Source organism: Drosophila elegans, unplaced genomic scaffold (genome assembly GCF_018152505.1).
Source record: "Drosophila elegans isolate 14027-0461.03 unplaced genomic scaffold, ASM1815250v1 contig_476, whole genome shotgun sequence".
NCBI lineage: Eukaryota > Metazoa > Arthropoda > Insecta > Diptera > Drosophilidae > Drosophila > Drosophila elegans.
The window spans coordinates 24,386,540-24,400,534 of NW_024545863.1; the positions used below are offsets into that span (position 1 = coordinate 24,386,540).

The 13,995-nt window shown below is 42.0% G+C and overlaps 1 protein-coding gene across 18 annotated transcripts in view; it reads left to right on the forward strand.

The window, feature by feature from the left end:
* Positions 1-5,463: 5,463 nt before the first annotated feature.
* Positions 5,464-13,995, forward strand: part of LOC108136794 (glutamate-gated chloride channel) — a 34,696-nt gene continuing 26,164 nt past the window's right edge. For 17 of the 18 annotated variants that reach the window (XM_017258172.2, XM_017258183.2, XM_017258186.2 and 14 more), the window contains exon 1: positions 5,464-6,031. The gene's annotated coding sequence lies outside the window, so the exon portion shown is untranslated. Of the gene's footprint in view, positions 6,032-6,053; positions 9,334-13,995 lie in introns of those variants that run through there. The other variant, XM_017258170.2, reaches the window with a different exon arrangement.

The window sequence follows — 13,995 nt, forward strand, 5'->3', positions numbered from 1 at the left end:
CCCGGACCCGGACCCAACTTAACTCCGTTGAACTCGGGGCGACAGGACACCAAATCCTTTAAGCACTTCTGCAGTGTGGCGCCGGCTAAAATATCCGCCTCTGTTTGTGTGTGCTGGCAATTAATTCCAAAATCACAATAGCCATAAAGATGATGATGCGACTACAATTTGAATACCCAGCCGCCGATTCCTCGTAGTCCTATCCTTGCCCTCAAATCCCCGAATCCTCGTCCCGCAGCTGTCAAAGACAGGACCAAATTGACAACAATGGCGACAAGCGGCGTTCTGGTAATAAGTAGTTTGGCTGCTGCGGCCCCATCCGCGCCCCTGTTCCTGAGCCTCACGGGTGGCGGCCATTAAATCAACGCAGGACATGCCCGGCAGGACACTGCGCCTATTGCCGCACACAATATATCAAAGTTTATGTTGATTTGAGTGGCGCAGCAAACTTTTCGCCGCGAAAAAAAAGGACACACACAGCAAAATATATAAACAATTTTTTATAAGTTGGGTAGTTAATTATGACTTATCTCTCTTTAGATATGTTTAAATGTTGTAAGACATTTTATTTAAAAAAAAAACAACTATCAGAGCATAATATTATTTTGTGATACATTTATACAAAGAGAATTTAAACCTACTCATTTTTTTAGACCTGATTTTAAAAGTAACAACTATGTACATAAACTGTTCCTTTTCTTGTGGCCCTTTAGAAGTAGTTTTTTTTTATCGTTAGCATTTAATGCTGAAAATGTTTGTAAATTAATGTGAAATTAAAGTTATTGTATAAGAAAAACTTTTAAAATATTTTTTCCAGTGCTCACTGGATTGGGACCGAATTTCGTGTTATTGTCTCCTTTTATTGATTTATTTGGTCTGTGTCCTCTTCCTGGCACATTCCTTTTTTATCATTTGCCATTTTATTTGTGTGCTTATTTTTGATTAGATTTATTTATTTTTATTTTCGCTGAGCCGTCGTGGGCGTCGTCGATGAAATTTAATAATTCCACTTAATGCAATAATAATTTCGTCGCCTTTTGTTGCCGGCCACGGGATTGGAATCAGAAGCCCTGTCGCCGGGCATCCCCACCGCCCATTCGTGCCATCCGTGCCATCCGTGCCATCGTTGTCGTCATCATTTTTGTGGCCAACGCATAATTTGTGCGAAATTTGTCAGATTGCTGCCACAGCGTCGGACGAGCTCTTAAGGCTGAGTAATGCCGGGAACCGTGTGAACAGGGGAGATCGGGGCTGGCAGAGTCATTTGTAATATGTTTTATTTGACTTGCGGCAGCTGCTTCTCTCAATGAAGGCTAAGTAATTGACGCTCCGAACTCCCGGCGGAGGGGGCGTGGCGCAGAGGCAGCTGATTACAATTAGTTTGGGGAGTTTCGCTAAATTGTTCCCAGCCGGGAAAATTGCCGGAAAATTAGTGGCTAACAGCGCACGATTGGCGCCGTCAATTGGGAGTTGGTATTTATATTCGCCGTTTATATTTCTATTGCCTATAAAAACACGCACCTGACAACTCACTTAAATGTATGTCAAACCTCAGCACTTGGCAACTGGCTGGAAAAAGAAAATACAAAAACACCAGTAAGAATGGTAAAAAATTCCAGCGGCCTCTTTTTGACATTTCGAGTGACATTATTTGTGTCAACAATAAAACACTCAGGCAGCAAGAGCGAGATGAAGACGGTAAGTGAAAGGAAAAATGTGCGAGGGCACTGAGAGAAAATTTAAATACCAATACATCATTTTTTTAACAATGCTATTAACCAGGCATTATTCTAAACATGTTTTTCTAAATTTTGCAAATTAGTAAAGATTTTCTAAATTGTTTATAAGAACTTATGTTTTTTCATAAAGTAAAAGCATTTAAGTTTAATTTTTGTAGGGCAATAAAATGTTTTAAATACAAATTATAGAACGATTTTTCAAAAGATATATGAAATGTGTCTGTATATTATTTAAAGCTGCTCCATTGGCAACCAAATCGTTAAATTTGTAGCCCTAAACATTTTCCATATCATTCATTAGTCAAATAGACAGCTTTCTATTAGATTTTCGTTTCAGGGACGTATTATCCGAATTTTCCTGTGTACATAGGGAGTTGGCAGCAAATAAGCACAAGTACAAAGTGGAAAGTGAAAATAAGCAGCAGACGGAAAGCGAACTCAAACCAAGGCCAGCGCAATTTAAAATTCAATAAAACTTCAATCAGCGTTTAAATGTGTGTGTGTGTGGGTGTGTCGATGAGTGTGTGTATATGTGTGAGTGTGGCAAGTGGAAAGACAGCGCCCAGCAATTTAAACAAATTGAAAGCAAGCGCAAATAAAAAACAGTTTGTTGCCACTTTTCACATCAATTACGCACTTCAGCCGAAATAGGCGACGATAATAATGGAAGAGGAGGAGAAGAAAGGCAGCCCGGCAACGAGGAAGACGCAGAACGAGTCCTTCGACCCGCCCAACCGCCCAACCGCCCAACCGCCCAACCGCCCATCCGACCCACCGCCAACCACCCCCTCAATCTCTTCGGCAGCTGCTTCTAGTACAAAAATAACACTTGAAACTAAACGCGCATTCAGGCAACGCCGCTTTCGATGTCGCTGTCGCTGTCGCAGCCGCTGCCGCAGTCGACGTAACAGCCTGCCACACCCACCAACAACAATTTTCGCCTGCGAACACGGGGCGTATTTTTCCACGTTGTTGTTGCTTTTATCCCATGACCAGCGGGGTGAAAAACGCGAGAGGGAGAGGACTCCAATTGCCACCCACAATTTGAATACGTGCCTTTTTCCTCTGACTGTGTGTGTGTGTGTGTGTGCGCGTGTGTGTTTGTCTATGTTTTCCTTTGCAAAAAGCGAAAGTAAATGTTTGAAAATCGCAAGGAAGGAAAAATCAAGTAAGCATCGGTAGAAAAAGTAAAGCATCGATGGGGGATGACGAAGCTTTGATGCTCTGGGGGGATTTTAAAAAGGATGATAACCGATTTCGGAAAAGAAATCAGGACAAATAGCTATAAATCCTTTGTATAATATGATCTTGATGGTGAAAATTAACTCTCATCACAGAAAAAAATAAATATTTTTTTGGAACTAGTGATATGACCCTGTCATATAAGAAATAATCAAATCTCAAGGCGCACAATATTGTTAATGAAGTTTAATGGATTGTACAAATTTGTAAAACAAATAATATTTAAGCCTTAAAATTGTTAAAAATAATCAACACATTCTCAATTTAATCGTTTAAAATGTGTACAAGCTTAAAGTAAACTTAAAAGAAAATGCTTAAAACCGAGTGTAAATCATTAACAGAACCCTCTGTGCCACTTTAAGTCCTGCTGCTTGTTGTTGTCTTTAAAAAAATTCCCAGAACCCAGAGCAAATATAAGCGGAAATCTGCAAGTCTGTACCATGTTTCCCCTGGAGAATCTCGACAAACGCTCCATACCCTTTTCGCAGAGTATTAAAGATGGGAAAAAAACGAAATGCAGGCAAGCTTTTTATTGCGCGTGATAACAAGCGGGGAGGCTGGTGGCCGGAATTGTCCTAAGGTGACGGAGGACGGGGGGCGTGGCAAATGGAGGAGCGGTACGTACAACTGAGAGATCTGAAAGCTGGCGAACTGGAATCTGGTGGGCCTCTGGTGTCTGGGCAGTGCGCTGTTTGATGTTATTATAGATGACGATGACGATGATGACGGTGACGACAGCGCGTCGCAGCCACCCATACACATCCGCACACACTCGCACCCTCAGCCAGGATGATTTAGACTTCTGCCCCTCATTCTAGCCAAAGAACATCCTCATTTTACTGAGAAGACTGCCAATCAAAGTCGCCGCGGCAAATGTCTTGTTCCTTGGTTTGTTCAGGTTGTCAAGGCTCCTCAAGTACATGCGTGTGTGTCTGTGTCCTTTTCACTAAGAGTGTGTTCGTTTGACAGCCATTACTTTGTTGCCTAGGTGTTGCCGTCGCCATTGACAATGATTTGCTCTGGCTTAAAGGCGCCCGATCCACCAGGAATTTAACTCGCCTCAGACTTATTTTTGGGCTTTGAAATAGCTGTTTTTCATTTTGCCATCTAAATCCTTTTTTAAAAGGCAAAGTTTAACATGAATTAAATAAAGTAATACAATTTAATTTAATGGTTTTAAGGTCTGTGCTCATTTTTCAGTACCTTCTCATCTATTTGTTCTATATACCTTCGGGAAATTAAAGTTTATGATGTTACGCACAAGGACCATAAAAATAAATGGGGCTAATAATTTGATAGAATAAATAATATGTAATATTATAGGCAAATTATAGCCACAGATTCATTTCTTCAGATTTAAAGGACTATTTAAGAAACTAGTACAATTTGTATGTTCTTAAAGTTTTTATTTAAATCAAGTTTTCATAAGCAATGGCAAGCTGTTTTGTTTTTCTTTTTAGCAGTGCAGAGAGCTTAAGCGAAAGTAGCATTAAGAAATTTGGTATTCATCATTTAATTCGCTGAGCGACATTTGTCAAATCTATGGGAATTACTATTTCCGGCGGAAGCTCGTCGCTCTGCCTTCTCCGCTTCGTCGTCTACCTGAGCTGCGTTTAAGAAAGTACGAAAGAGTCCTTGCTGTCACTGTTATCCTGCTCCGCGGCTGCTGCTGGCGCCTAACAATATGCAATAATAACAATTTACATATTCATGAGACGCCCGACCCGCAAACAGCAGCAACAACAACACAAGGGCAAGACGTGCGCGGTGGGTGGTGGGTGGTGCTGCGAGGGCAAAGGTGAAAGTGGAGCGGCGGCAGTTTGCATAAAGAGCAGCAGAGGCCGCTTAAAAAAATCAACAGAGCCCTCTCCTGCCATCATCGCTTATTGTAAACCCGATTGGGCAGCAGCCCTTTTGTTAAGCCGGGGCGTAACTGTAGCTGTCCAAATATTTATATTTATTCCAACCCATCCCCCCCCTGCTCATTTATTTATTTATTTTTCATATTTTTATGATATTTATTCTTGGGGCTGGTATTTTGTTTGCCTCAGCAGCGCAAATTTTTGCGCTTCGAATACTTTTGCGAGTTGGATTTTGAATGCTGATTGCTGAGAGGGGGCCGTTGGGGTTTTTTTGGGGAAGGCGAACTTCTGTTCTGGGTGGAAAAGGTTAAGCTACAAGTATTATTTTTAGTTGGGCGCCCACGATTGAGGCTGTGGTCCGTGCTCTTAGCATCCGCAACCGCTCTTTGCGAATCTCGGCAAGAACCTACCACAAAAATAAATCAAAACAAAGGCCGTCGTCGAGAGACATAAGAGCCAAGAGCAGAGATGAACAGCATCCACATGGCGCTCTTTTGTCTCTCGCGCAGCGACGCCTTTGGGAACAGCGGACTGAACTGCGAATTGAGAACTGAGAACAGAGAACTGAGAACTTGGGAACTTGAGAACTGCGGATTCCGTCAGTGCAGACAGTCAGGTGCAGACAGTTGACGTGTTCGGTTGACAAAAGCGGAAACGTGCACTAGTCTATTTAGCCAAATACAACAAAAAAAAAAAATACAAAAAAACATCTGACACACACAGAGCGCTTGAGAGAGCAGGATAGATAGAAGTGGGCGAGCGAGATAGTGAGGTGATAGCCAGCCATAAAAAAAAGAAAAAAACAGCAGCGATGCCAGCAGCAACTAGATAAATGATATGAAAAATGTGAAAATAATTGCGACAACAACTAATACTACCACTGGCAAATAGAGCAAGACAAACAGCAGCAGCAGCAACAACAACAAGCGCCTGTGTGTCCGTGTCCCCGTGTGTGTGCGTGTGAGAGAGAGAGAGAGAGAGAGCGCGAGTGTGTGTGTGTGCGAGTGTTTTGTAACTGTGCCAGTGTGAGTGCGTGTCACATATCAGCAGCAGCAGCAGAAAAAGAAGCATCCGCAGCAGCCGCAGCAGAAGTTCAGTGAAAAAGCGCGCAGGCAAGCAGGAAAATTTGTAAACGAAGTCAGCAGAAGCAGCGCAGAAGCCGCGCAGCAGCAGCGACGCCAGCAGAAGGTAGGGCCAGGACATTTTTCTTTTTTCACAGCGGCAGCATAACTCACCACACCCTGATCCTGCAGGAGGCAGCGCCAGCAGCTGCGCACAGATTTTCCCAGAGACAAATAAAGAGAAAGCGAGAGAGAGAGGCTCTTCTCTCGAGATAAGCGTGCAGCGAGAGAGCGGAGAGAGAACGGAGAGAGCCAGATTAGTGATGCTTCTCACGTGGAGTCTGTGCCATGCACAGAAATTCCCATCCGTTCATCCATCCAACACAGGACCCCTTGTCCTTCCCCCTTCCCCCTTCACTTTCCTCTTGCCTTTCCACCCACTGCCTCGCAGTAAAAAGTAGTAGGAAAAAACATACACAAAAAAGTTATGAAAGTTCGGTCCCATTGTCTTTGGTGATTTTTCATAGCCCACTTTTGTGGGCCACGCTACTTGGCCCGGGGGATAGAAAACAGCTCAAGTAATTGCTTTAAATTGACACAATGTGTAAACAAAGCTGCGAAAAATTCAATTACCACACCAGCCTGACCTTGTTCCGGATTGGTAAAATTCCATTTGGGATTCCTCGGCAATTACGGGCAAACTGCTAATGCAACGCGTTTGATAAACTCTCGCACACACACACACATACACACTTGCAGGCCAAAGGATGCCAATAAAAATGTAGGATACTGTGTCACACACACACACTGATTGTGTGTGAATGTGTGACTGTGCTTGTGTTTCAGGGTGTGTATGTGTGTGTACGTGTAAATGACCGGAAACTGTGCTCAAGTGCTCCCTGGCAAGCGATGAGGCTACTTTGGCCAGAAGTCTCCTTTCTTTTTATTCGGAGGCTCCTTCTCGTGCTCCTTGCTACGAAGAAGCACTTCAATTGTCAAATTGCTCTTGCTTATTGTTGCAATAGTTCTGCTGATGGACAGGTTTTCCCGTTTTCCCGCTTTTCCTGCTCGCCGCCGTGCTCGGTTCACTTGTTTTTAAAGCGATTCCCGCAGACATAGTCGTTTTTTATGGGCGTCGTCCTGTCGTCTTTTGCAGTTCTTCTTGCTCAACCAAAGCCGGGCAAAACGAAACAATCAACACGGAAGCAGATTCCTCGTTGTTCTTCACTCCTGTCGTTGCTTTTTCTGTTTTCTTTTTTTTGTTTTTGCGCTGGGTAGTGCTGAGTTGTTTGTTGTTCTGAGCCGTTGTGTTGTTTTTTCTATGCCGGGCTGTGTACAAATCAGCGTGGCCTAGTGCGTTGCTTGAGCTGGGTGCTTTTGTGCCGTGAAATGCGAGTTTTATGGCGGAGTGCTTGAGCTTCATCGGGTTGACATTTAAGTTGTTTCTTTCCCGTCATTCAGAGTGTACATGTGCGACTGGCTTGGGAAAGTTCAAAAGTCAGCCAAGTTCTGGGAATTCCTGTTCCCTGGCGAACTTTTACCACTCAACGTGCACGAGGCGTATGAGCAATGCGAAGCGCATATGCCACATGCACGTCGCTCTGTCAAGCTGAAAGCCACAACTATCGCCAATCAATTGAATCAAACTCGGGGCCAAATTGCAATGAACGTGGCAGGCAGCAGTGGAAAATTGAAAACTGAAAATTGAAAATTGCATTTTCCCCCCGGCCCAAGCAAATTGAAAGCTGTCATCGAGCCTGATTCACCGCCTTCTCAACAAGGAGGCAAGCCGAAGTCAAAATTTCATAAACAGGACAACTGAAAATGTTGCGATAGACACACACTGATACACAGACACTTGACGTTGGGCTACACAAAGGCAAAAAGGCAATTATAGCAATACAGACGAGAGCGGCAACAAATAATAAAAGCTAGTTGCCATAGACAATCACAACAACCACGGGGGAAAATGGCAAGATTGGAGGGGACGCTGGCAACGATGTTGACGACAAGTAGCTGCAAAAGTTCTGCGACGTTTTGCGCATATTAAACAAAGTTGACGACAGCGACGCCGCCAGAGACGCCGGCAGTGGCCAGCAAACCGAGAACTCCGGACCGAGCTCTCCAGACTCCCGACTCCGGACGACAGTCTCCGGACTGAGAACTCAGAACTCAGACAGCGGCAGCCGCAGTCGCCGTCTCATTATTTATTTGATTGCCCGCACAGCCAATGCTCGAATTACCCCCTGGGAAAAAAAAACGGGAGGTGGAGCAAAAACCATTGAGAGCCCAGAGCCACAGCCAGAGCAAAAAAAACATAATAGTCAGAAGCATAAACGTAATTAATAAGGCAAATTAATGCAAACAATAATACAAATTCATTTTCGTGCACAAATGAAACTAAATTACAACAACGTGAGCCAAGCGAACTCAGCCCAAGCATCCAACAATGCGAGGCAAAAGCATGGAAATTGAATGCTAATTTGGGTTGAGTCGAAAACTTGAATACCCTCCTGGGTATTCTGGCTATGTTCTTGGGGCAAATTAAACATGGTAAAGATTTTGCTTTAATTGAACCTTTTTGCGGCATAGATAGTTGAGGGAGAGAAAATAATTTAAATTGTGTGCTGGAGGGTTTTTAAATTCTTTAATAATTTGTACACATGATTGTCCTCAGCTTTGATGCATAAACGTATCTGGCTAAATATTATAAGCTCTAATGCACTTGAGTCGTATTATTTAATCTCCTGTAGCAAACATGTTTGTTTTACGAAATATAATTTGATTCTCGAGACTTAAGGAATACCTAGGGATATTTTCACTTACTGAATGGTGTAAATTAAGCTAAAGTAATTTCTTAATCTCTTTTAATGGTTTTGTTGCTTTTATTGAATAGCGGTAAAATCAACAACTTTTAGTCCGCTCTCCCATAAATTAGTTAAATGAGTTGTTCTATGCAGGAAACTTCCCTATTGTTAGTGCCTTTTAGTTTTTAAGTGCTTTGAAGTTACAAGGTCTTATTCGAAATAATGTAAAAAAAAAACGTGGATGTCATTAAAAAAAAAATACCTTAAAAATTAAGACATTTTCTGAAATTAAAGTTTGGGATTAGTTAAGATGTCCTGTTCATACATATTTTATTTTCGAGAGTTTCTTGCATGCAGCTCGGCGCTTTGTCAATTCATTCGACTAAAACTTCTATTAATAAATTATATTCTGATCATGGTATTCCTGCTAATTTCACCGCAACCTCGACGGGCAAGTTATTATACCCTTCGCAACTTGCAAGAACAACAATAAATGGCAACTAATAAGCACAGGTCACAAATGCCCACACCCTTAAACACTCACACACACATAGACCATCGACAACTAAACAGTTCGTTGAGCAGAAAAACGAGGAAATCTACTTAATCACGTTTAATTAAGGTGAGTTTATAAGTAGCCCTCTGTGCGGCTGTGTGAATCTGGATGTGGGTGTATATCTGAGGGTCGGTGTGCATTCAAACTACATATACATTTTTTTTTGCGAATTGCTTTTATTGCCATTTTGCGGAGGAGCCGTCGACGAACGATACAAAAGAGCTTGCCAGGTAATCACAACTGGCCTCAGCCCCACATAAATGCAAATTAGGGTTGGATGTTCACGAGTGTGTATATGGCATTGGGCGGGTGGGGGTGTTGTGTGATTCTAGCTGTATAGTAAGTATGCGGCTCAGGGGATTATAAGAATAATTATGTAAGTAGCATGAATGGATTTATTGGCTGCACATTCATCAGGAGTTAACTGTTGGCTCATTTCGCTTGGCCACTTCCGGTTTCGGGTGGCTCACCCGCATCCCGTTGAGTGGAGGGACTCCTCTTTTCATTGGTGTATTTCAGCTGGAGCTCCTTCACAGCCTCGTTCTCAATGCGATGGATGTCATCTAGGCCAATCTCTGGAAAAATCTTGATTTTGCGTTGATCATCCAGCGGTTGCCACATAATTAGGACAATTGAAAGTGCAGAAAAAATCCAAGAGAAAAACACTAAAATCAGGCTTGCTTATTGTTCGAGATGTTCTTAGATTACTTTTGCTTTGATTTATGCCAGGCCAAGTTGTTGTCACTGTCACACACAGACCTGCCTGCTATCTGTGTCGTATGTCACACATTTGGTTAATTGAAAAAGCATCAAGGCCCTCATCATTAGCAAAAGCTTCGTGACTTATGTCGCTGTTCGTCCGACCTCTGCTCCAGCTCCTGCTCCTGCTCCTCGTGCCACCCAACCCCGCATCCATTGCCAGCCAGGATCGCCTTCCCTTCCTCCATATATGTAATCGATGCATGTCGAACAGCAGCAACAAAGCCAACAACAAGTGAATGTCGTGTGTGACACGAGCTGAAAAACGAAACGAACGAGCACAGAAAGGAGGGCACACAGGACCTAAAACATAGACCATGGGGGGTGGGGGGTAATGAAACAAACAAAAACCTATCAAGTTGTATGCTCGTTGATTTCAATTTGTGAATTGTTGTTCTTTGGCGAATGCATTTGCATATTGCACATACGCCACGATGAACGCTTGCAAACCATTCTTGTATGTTTTTCTAATCAAGCCCCAGCTTACAAATACAAAAATAATTAAAAGTTCCAAAAAAAAAGCAGAAACAGATAAGGGTGGACTTTGCTCTATAAATCGCGCTGTTTGCCTTTTTTTCGGACTCTCTGTTTGTTGTTTTCCCTTTTATTTTACCCCAACTAGGGTGTAGCCTTGCTTTTTGCCAGGCGTTTGGCTAAAAAGTACATAAATTTCAAATAAGTCACGTTTCCGGCATAGTGCCCCAGCACGCATACAGAGACAGAGTCCCCGTTTACACAAACGCACACTCACACATGCCTGCATGGCGTCTAAAATTTTGCTTTGTTGTGGCGTCTGCGGCCAACAGAAAATAAGTATGAAAAAAATGATGGTGCCCCCGTCGGCCACGCCTTTTTTCGAAAATAAAATGGAACTAAATCGGACAAAATATTCGCCTGTTTAGCTTAGTTTGACTGTGACTCGCTCCCTGTTGCTCTAACTTTTGACTTCGGCCCCTCTGTCAGTCCTTATTTTTGTTTTCGTGAAACTTTTTTGATTTGTTAAGTTGCTCAGTTGAGTGTGCTAGTGCTTGGTGCACAGTATTCATTTTAATGCTGATTTGCAGATTATTGTTACCCAACAACAGGGGAATAGTAGTCATAAAAACAAATACAAATGAAAAAGAGATATGTGTATAAAATAAAAAAGTATATTAAGTCCCTATATATAGAAATGTAAAACCTTATATTTGAATATCTTGCATTCCCATATAACAAATGTTGTTTGTCCAGTAAGTAAAGCCATTTCTAAAATTGATTTACCTTAAATGGAACTAAATTTCCTGGAATTTTATTATACTCAATTACTTGGAAACACAAACAGGCATTTATAAGAACATAAAAATAGATTTAGTTACCAGAAAGCTCAATTATATCTGGTCTGCATTTAACTATTTTTAGAGTTCCCGGAAAAGGTATATATTGTGTGGGTTTGTCTAAAATCTTATTCGGATGGCTACATTTCCTGAAATTAGAAAATTTTCCCAAGAATTTCAGTACTAGACAGCTGTCCCATTTGGTATGTTTTCCGCCCCGAACTCTGAAGTCACGCAAATAAACCCAGCAAATGGGTTACAAGCGCTCACACGCCAACACTCATACATCTAAAAGTGACTGCTGATTTATTTGCCACATTTGTGTGCTGCCTCAGTTGGTCTTACAACTTTTTTGCAGCTGCACTCCACGATCTTGCGTCAATATTATACACACTTTATGTGCATATTTTTATGCGGCTTGCCCGTAGTTATGGCATTTTCCGTTGCTGCTCGCTCGTTTGCGCTGGTCGCCATTTGCGTTCACCATTTTACGACGCGAATTTGTCGTCTGTTTTGTTGCCTCAGGGCGGGAACTTTAATTGAATAAGTTTTAAGCGGATTTTCAAGAGCGTTCCCCAGCCAGACATCTGCTCTGCACCTCCGTTTGCTTTTCATTTTTTTACTCCTTCTGTTGCACGGGGCGTATGTGTAATGCTTAATTGAAATATGCAAAATCCAAAGCGGCGAGCTCAGCGATTTTTGCATAACAAATACCGCGAGAAACAACCACTGGCAGAAGCCGAACAAAAGGTGTTGCAATCTGATTGCTAGCTCCCCAAGCCAGATTTGCATTCATAATGCGGAGTTGGTTGTAAATAAATTATTATTTGAGCTTCGCATAATTGGCCAAAAACATGGGTGGGTGAGAATATTCTTGGCTTTTAGTTGGCTTATCTTTGGGCTCTTGCCATTTATATCCATTGCAAATGAAAGCCGGAAATCGGTCGGTCTGCAAATAAAATGTCAACGGATAAATTGATTTCTGCTGTCAACATTTTTGCGAAAAATTAACAAGTGGAATACGGGATCCGGAATACTGAATACTGAATAATTCAGAGCAGCAACTGCAGATCGATAAGAATATATTTCCCGTTTAATTTACCCGCTTAATGGCTGGTAAATCAATTTAATAATTGGCCAGGGATTTCTTTTTCGCCTCTGCTCCGAACTTCCGCCACAAACGACTTCACTTCGAACGATGCCCGAACAGAAGTCGGTCCCTTTTGCGCAATGGAAAACCTTTTGAACATTTTTACATAAAAATCAACTCTTAGTGTGTGCAAGAGCTTCCTACCTTTGCGCAGGCAGCAGGCAGGTGGCAGCTGGCAGCAGCACCCAGTTTCGGAGAGGAAACTCACGTTGAAATGTAATTTCATGGCACACAAGTTTTTAATTAAATTTCATGGCAAAAAGAGCCTCAGCAGCAGCAGCAGATGCAGAAGAGTCGCAGGCGAAGGCCTTTTAACATGCAATCAGCAAACCACTCTGGCATGCATATAGGGCAGCCATACAAGAGTGTATTATGTATATAATATATATATTTATATATGGTATACAAATGCCACACAGAACTACAGCCTTAATGCGTTTTTCAAGTGGCAGCCAAGCAGCAGTCGCTTTCGGCGAGGGACATGGGTTGGCGGTGGATTTTGACTCCTGGTTCCACTCTCCGCCGGCAATTATAGTCACATAATTTTATTAAGCTCTTGGCTCAGACATCGCAGCCACTAGCACCGGAATCGGAGTTGGTCCAATAGCCCTTTTCCCCCTTTCCCAGCGCCCCTTCCGGTTCAACTCGGCTCGGTTCCCATTTTGCGGTTGGCCATATGCCGTCGGTTATTGCCCATCAAGAGGTTTCAAATAACTTTGTAAGGATGCTGCAGGCTGCAGAAACTGTTTATACCGATATTACAATTTAATAGAAACCCTTAGCGAAAAGTGTCAAAGTGAAAGGATATGAACGACCCATTTCAAAAACTCGAACGGGCTATACTTTGATCAAAGTTCACATGAATAAAATCGACTAAGCCTGGATCATGAAATTTCTAAATTATTCTCTTGTTATTAGCTGGAGAAGTTTAACGGTTTTCATTTCTTAATATACTGATTGCGTTGCCCTTAGTATCACCTGGAAAGTTTATTTTATGAATTTTACTTGCCAGAAATTGTTTTCCAGGTTATAAACAATTTTTGTTTGTTACCTCTTAATAGATTTCAGTAAAGGATTTTTCTTTTATAAAGTTACTTATGTTGTTAAAAAAATGATTTCTTTCATAATTTTAAAAAAAGGTATTGATTGCATACTATTAATTGGCACAATTGTTGGGATTTTGTGTGCTGGAGCTCTTGGAAATTTGAGAAATCTCTTAATTAGTTTTTTATTCACAAATTTAACTTTTTAATTGGTAAGCAAATGATATATATTAATACTTCCTTTTTAGTTTGCCAGGTTATGTTTCAAGTTCGTACTCAGTTGCCAATTAATAATTTTACTATAGGTATATCTATATGGTAAATTTCATTAGCAGGGTAAATCAAACAAAAATGCTTGTCAGGCTGCTTGCCAAGCAGGAGACATTTGACTGTCTTTATTGTAAACAACCGACAAGCGATGTGACCTCGGGCCCCGCCCCCTGCCCTGACGCCCCTTACCCTC